This window comes from Leopardus geoffroyi, chromosome A2 (genome assembly GCF_018350155.1).
Source record: "Leopardus geoffroyi isolate Oge1 chromosome A2, O.geoffroyi_Oge1_pat1.0, whole genome shotgun sequence".
Taxonomy (NCBI): Eukaryota; Metazoa; Chordata; class Mammalia; order Carnivora; family Felidae; genus Leopardus; species Leopardus geoffroyi.
The window spans coordinates 150578727-150585877 of record NC_059331.1 but is presented as its reverse complement, the minus strand read 5'-3'; positions in this window follow the sequence as shown (position 1 = coordinate 150585877).

The following is a 7151-nucleotide window of genomic DNA, read 5'->3' as shown; positions in this document are numbered from 1 at the left end:
CATAAAGAATTAGAAAGCCATAGGACGTACACACCCAAGTTTGGGTAAACAAAATTAGGTAAATGAGATTAGGTAAATCGGACAAAGATCCCCAATACAGGTAAAGCGGGGCAAAGGCCCCAGTATAGGACAAAGGTGTAGGAATAGAGAATCTCATGATGAAAACATCCAAGATGAGGTAAACAAGATTAGTGGTCAGGGCGGAAATGCCCCCCAACTTAGTACAATAGCAGTAAGCTGCTTTCACAGGAAAGAAGGACCAAATTAGGTAAACAGGTAAATAGGGCTATAGACCACTGCCGGGCGAAGTTGCCCAGATTGGAGCTAATTAGCAAAGGAAAGGTGCCTTGTTGACCCTGAGGTACATGCTCTGTCTTTCTTGTCCCTTAGACCAGTTTAAGTAAGCAGAGGTGGTGCCTCAGATCTGCTGTAAACAACCTTCTGCCAGGCGGGCACCAGGATTTTGTTTTGTATTAACCCAAACCCCTAACACTGCATATCTTCAAAACCCCCTTTCCCTCACTGCCCATGAGTTAATGTTCACGATTCCATTGTCTCTTTGTACACGCCCATCACCATGTTTGTAAGCCTTCTGATCCATAAAAATGGAACAAGGATCCTTATTCAGGGCTCTTGTCTTCTCCCGAACACCAGCCTCTCTCACATTTTTAATCCTGCGTCCCGCTTTCTTGCTGGACAAGAAAGAACTCCAGACCCAGAGTCTACAACAAGGTCTCTTAGCTGATAATGTGTCTCAGTTATCATCTGCCAGTGCAGCTGCCATGTTGGAGCCCTGAAAGAGGGTCTAGGGGAGTAAAGGGAGGAGGACATATACTTTTCATGGTGTTTTGTCTTGGGTATGGCAGACGTGACACTGGGGAGGGGGCTCCCCATTGCCCTCCCAGCCCCCAGGTAGAAGGGCCCATAGATCCACCAAGGCACAGGTGGGCCTTCATTGAGATCATCTAAGCCTTAAATCCCAGGGAGGATAGAGGTCTTCCTCCACTGAGGCTGAATGTCTCCATCTTATGTTATACCGAGTGCCTTCCAAAATTCTTTCTTCAGAGAAATGAGAGGGGGGGGGGGTGATTTGTCCTTGGCCACAATTCCTACATGGATAGGAAAGTCTACAATTGGAAAGGCAAGGAGCTAAACAATGATCTAGAAAGGAATCCATTATTTGTGCTGTCTATAACAATTTACATACTGTAGTACTTCGTCTAGAAACACTTCTTTTCACTAAGAAACAAAATATAACTTAACCTTAAGTACAGAAGGCATCACATGTTTTTTTGGTATCACACATTCATATTAATCATTTTTACTTTCACTAGTAATACTCTAATATTATTGCATGTATCGAGATCTGACCCTTTAGTTTTTTCTTTTTAGCTGTCAGCTTGATCTTCTTTAATCTTTATTCCATTACTCATGAATTCTGTCAGTTTTCAAGGCTTTTCTCCTTTGATTATAATGGGTAGAAGAAAGAAACCCCTGAGTTTCTCCTTGCAGAGGATAAATAGGAGAGATTATTGATGTCTGAGGCCTAGAATGCTGGGTGGCTCACCCATGTCATAAATAAGACTGTTGGCTCTGGAAACAGAAAGACCTGTAGTTTAGTCACCCAATAGTTTGTGGCCTTGGGCAAACTCTGAGCCCCCATTTTTTCATCAGTAAAACAGAGGTAATGAGAAACCTATTTCACAAGAGTTTTGTGAGAGCTACAAGCGATAGCATGTTTGACACACTTATTCTGTCATTTCGTTAAATGACACGAAACTTACGTTTTTGTATTTTACCAAGCTGAATGTTTATAAGTTAGCTTTTATGGTTTAATATGATGTTAGCTAGGAAGACGCAAAAGTGGAATCCAACCCCAAATCTTTTGGGTCCCGGCCCTCTGCACTTCCATACCATGTTAACTTTCATTGTTGGTGAAACTTATCTTTAGATGACAGGTGTTGATCGTGGAATTATGAAGCAGCTTAATACAGGAGATGCATGAAGAAAATTAATACTGAAAGTGGGAGACAAAGAGAAGTTACAGAATTGGTGCAAACTTCTAGACTTTGCAAATATAATGATTGTCCCGTTATCCTGCCTTTCATAAGAGCAATGAGGTATATGTGGTGGAAGATCCTGGTGACCTTCCTTGACGTCCACGTCATTGGTTAGGGATTGTGAGGGTTAATTTAACGTGTTAACTTGTCTGGGCCATGGGGTGCCTAGACATTTGACTGACTATGATCTTTGTCTGTCTGTAAGGGTGATTACATTTGTATTGGTAGACTAAGTAAAGCTGGTTGCCCTTCCTGATGTGTGTGTTGGGACCAGGTTGTGGGGGGCGGGGGGGTAGAGACTCATCCAATCAATTAAAGACCTGAATTAAAGAAAAAAAAAAGGCTGAGCAAGAGAGAATTTTGCCTACTTGACTTCTGGAGCTGGGACATCAGTGTTCTTCTGCTCTCTAAGTGGAACTTATGTTACCAGATCTCCTGGGCCTCCATTTTGCTGACTGCTAACTGCAGATCTGTGCAGTCCATAAGCACGTGAGCCAATTCTTTATAATAAATCTCAAGAGAAAGAAGGAAAGATTGTAATATCTATATTATATTATCATGTATCTATAATCTATATATTGTATATCTATAGATAGATGTAGATATAGATATGGATATGGATATGGACATGGATAGAGATAGATATAGATATAGATATAGATATAGATATAGATATAGATGTATTGTATGTATTGGTTCCATTTCCTGGAGAACCCTTTCTAATGCAGGAATGGATAGCAAAGGTTCTATTAATTTAATCAAGTCACTGTTAATAATACACCTTGAAGCTGCCATCCATAATTGTACCTAAAGGATTCTTCAAAGATAGTGATGTTGGTAACCACTTTGTAGACTTAGATTTTTTTTTAAGTCTAAACACATGAACCCCTGATCTGTCATTAGGCAGCCAGCTTTGTTCTGTCTCTGAAGTCATGACTCAAATCAAAAGGCTTCCTGTGGGTGAAAAGGAATGTGTCTCAGATTTCAGTGGGGCAGTGCAATTCAAAAGACTTGCATTTGGGGGCGCTTGGGTGGCTCCGCTGGTTAAGCGACTAGCTCTTGGTTTCTGCTCAGGTCATGATCTCACAGTTTGTGAGTTTGAGCCCTACATTGGGTTCTGTGCTGACAGCTTGAAGCCTGCTTGGGATTCACTCTCTCTGCCCCTCCTCTGCTCTCTCTCTTTCTCTCTCAAAATAAATAAATAAACTTAAAAAAATTTTTTTTAATTAAAAAAAAAAAAGACCTGCATCATGAACCCAGACATCAAGATGCGTTACAAAGCTGTAATCATCGAGACAGTATGGTACTGGCACAAAAACAGACACTTATTTCAATGGAACGGAATAGAGAACCCAGGAATGGACCCACAAACATATGGCCAACTAATCTTTGACAAAGCATTTATATCCAATGGAATAAAGACAGTCTCGTCAGCAAACTGGTGTTGGGAAAACTGAATAGCCACATGCAGAAAAATGAACCTGGACCACTTTCTCACATCATACACAAAAATGAACTCAAAATGGATGAAAGACCTAAATGTAAGACAGGAAGCCATCAAAATCTTAAAACAGAAAGCAGACAAAAACCTCTTTGACCTCAGCCATAGCAACTTCTTACTCAACACGTCTCCAGAGGCAAGGGAAACAAAAGCAAAAATGAACTATTGGGACCTCATCAAGATGAAAAGCTTCTGCACAGCGAAGGAAACAATCAGCAAAACTAAAAGGCAACGGACAGAATGGGAGAAGATATTTGCAAATGACATAACAGATAAAGGGTTAGTATCCAAAATCTATAAAGAACTCACCAAACTCAACACCCAAAAAACAAATAATCCAGTGAAGAAATGGGCAAAAGACATGAGTAGACACTTTTCAAAAGAAGACATCCAGATGGCTAACAGACACATGAAAAAATGCTCAACATCACTCATCATCAGGGAAATACAAATCAAAACCACGATGAGATACCACCTCACACCTGTCAGGATGGCTAACATTAACAACTCAGGCAACGACAGATGTTGGTGAGGATGCAGAGAAAGAGGATCTCTCTGGCACTGCTGGTGGGAATGCAAACTGGTGCAGCCACTCTGGGAAAGAGTGTGGAGGTTCTTCAAAAAAGTTAAAACTAGAACTACCCTATGACCCACAATTGCACTACTAGGTATTTATCCAAAGGATACAGGTGTGCTGTTTTGAAGGGACACATGCACCCCCATGTTTATAGCAGCGCCATCAACAATAGCCAAAGTATGGAAAGAGCCCAAATGTCCATCGATGGATGAATGGATAAAGAAGATGTGGTATATATATACAATGGAGTATGACCTGGCAATCAAAGAGAATGAAATCTTGCCATTTGCAACTACGTGGATGGAACTGGAGGGGATTATGCTAAGTGAAATTAGTCAGAGAAGGACAAATATCATATGACTTCACTCATATGTGGAATTTCAGATACAAAAGAGATGAACATAAGGGAAGCGAGACAAAAATAATATAAAAACAGAGAGGGGGACAAAACGTAAGAGACTCTTAAATACAGAGAACAAACTGAGGGTTGCTGGAGGGGCTATGGGTGGGGGGATGGGCTAAATGGGTAAGGGGCATTAAGAGGACATTTGTTGGGATGAGCGCTGGGTGTTATACACAGGGGATGAATCACTGGAATCTACTCCTGAAATCATTATTGCATTATATGCTAACTAACTTGGGTGTAAATTAAAATTAAATAAATAAATAAATAACCTGCCTTTGAATTATAGTTCTGCTATTCATTGGCTGTAAGAAGTAACTTTTTTGGGCTTTGGCTTTCTCATCTGCAAAGTGTGCATGATAAAGACTAACTCAAGGGATCTGGGAAAGACTTAAGAAGACAATGTGTGGAAACTGCTCTTTGCAGCTCCATAGTTGAAGAATGTTAGTTGTGCAATGTGTTGTTGTATATTGAAAGGAGCATTGGCTTTGGACCTGTGCACTTAGGTTAGTTAATCTTTTTGAGCCCAAGGATCTTCATGAGCTAAAGATCCAGAGGTGAGAGAGAGAGAGAGAGAGAGAGAGAGAGAGAGAGAGAGAGAGATGATAGCCTACTTTTGCAGGGTTTTGTGAGGATTTAAGGGGATAGTGTGCAAACAGTCTCTACCCAAACTGGCAATGCATGTGTTTCCTTCTTCCTGAAAAGCATAACTCTTGAAATTAATAAACCATTAGTTACTTTAGTGTTACTCTAATGTTTGTTTTAAAATAAATAACAAAATTAAAGAACTGCCCACTCCCATGTTCTACCAAGTGACATCCATATTCAAGTTCTGCTGTTAACCATCCCAACCCCTCTTCCAGCTAGACGGAGCTTCTGCCTCTCAATCCTTGGCCCATCAGGAAGCTGTAAGTGTGAAACACAAAGGCCCCCAAGCTTGTAGCGCAAAAACAACATTTGTTGAGGTTCATAGCTGACAGATACGTACTATCTCCACTATATGGTACTCGAGAATATCACGTAGTTCTGAACTTTCTGAAGATCTCATGGGACTGAGAAACAGATTTCTGCTCTGGACAGTTAGAGGGGCCAGGAAAAAGAAATTCTAAACTCATCATGTATTCATAGCCCCATCACCATGACCCTTCTCTATTTACAGATCCCCTCTTACTAAGAAATCTTATGGTGTAGATGAGTTGATGACATCCTCCTCAACATGGTTCGAGCTCTTGGAAGTTGATTGTCTCTTTGGCAATGAAATAAGGGGGAAAGTGAGGGGGTTTTCTAACGTTATTTCATCTCTATCCTCTTTTTGGCTCTTTATGGTCTTGAGCAAGTTCCCTAACCCCTCTGAACCCTAAAACCTCACTTATAAGATAATGCCCACCTACAAGGTGGAGTAGTAAACCAGGATGTAAGTAGGCTGTACAGAGGAGGCGATTCCACACACTGCCCCCTTCACTTTAGAACATCTTTGACCGGACACCCACTTTAGGAGTGGAGAGAATGATGCATACTTATGACCAAACAGTGAATTATATGTGACACTCCTTTGATGAGATAGGCTCCCTGATCCAACCTGGCCCTTGGTGACTGGTCTTCATGCACTGGAAATGCGCACGCAGGGGTGGACGCTCTGTATGGGGTCTCTGGAGTCAGACCACTTCACGACCCGTCACCTTGCCGTAACTTCACAACCTGTCCCCTTGCCATACAAAACACTTAGCACATTGCCCTTCACCTGAGTCCTCTTAGCGGGACCTCCTTGTTATATTTCTGCAGAGTCTAGGTTGCCCAGGGAAGGTAGGACAGTCTGCTCTCGGGGAACTCTTTAGAGAATAACATTCATTCCCTTTCACCGGTCCCCTCTCTCACTCTTCTTTAAAAATTCACTCATTTGGTGAGTTTAGCACTTTTTCTGAATTTAGATCCCGTATGATTGGCACAGGCTTTTCTGAATCTGCTCACGCTATCTCTGAGAGAAAGAACCCTGTATTCAGGTCACATACCTTTTCCAGCAGGTAAATGACCTCCCTCTGAGAGGAAGGCACAGCGGCCCCGCTTTGCCTGACGCTGGTAAGCACGTTCAGTCCTGGGGCCCATATTGTGGAGCCTGTCTACAAAGTTCAAACCGTATTTTCCAATTCACTCTTGCCAGAAACAAAGCTGGTATTTCGATTTCCGAATGCCTGATTCTTGTACCTGTTGCTCAGCGTGTGTTCAACTCACGAAAAGAAGAGCTCGAACTCCAACGGCACGTGATTAATACCTGTTGACTATGACTTTGTCTTTTGGTTGCCCAGAGATTTTCATGCCAGGAACATACATTGTGGCCTTTTTCTGAATGTCATGTAAGTGTGTGGCTTTGTTGTGTTTTGTTTTGTTTTTATCGGGCAAGCTCTGACAGTAGAGAGATCCAGCTTTAGTGGGTGAGAGCCTTAAATCAGTTTATGATTGGGTAAATATTTTTTTAAGCGCAGCTCCAAGGCTAGCTCTCTGACACTTGTTGTAATGGACCCTGAAGAGAGTTTTTGCAAATATTAGCTTTTGGTTTCACCTCCAAAATCAATATCCATAGATAATTTTGACTTTGGCAATGCTACAAAGTTG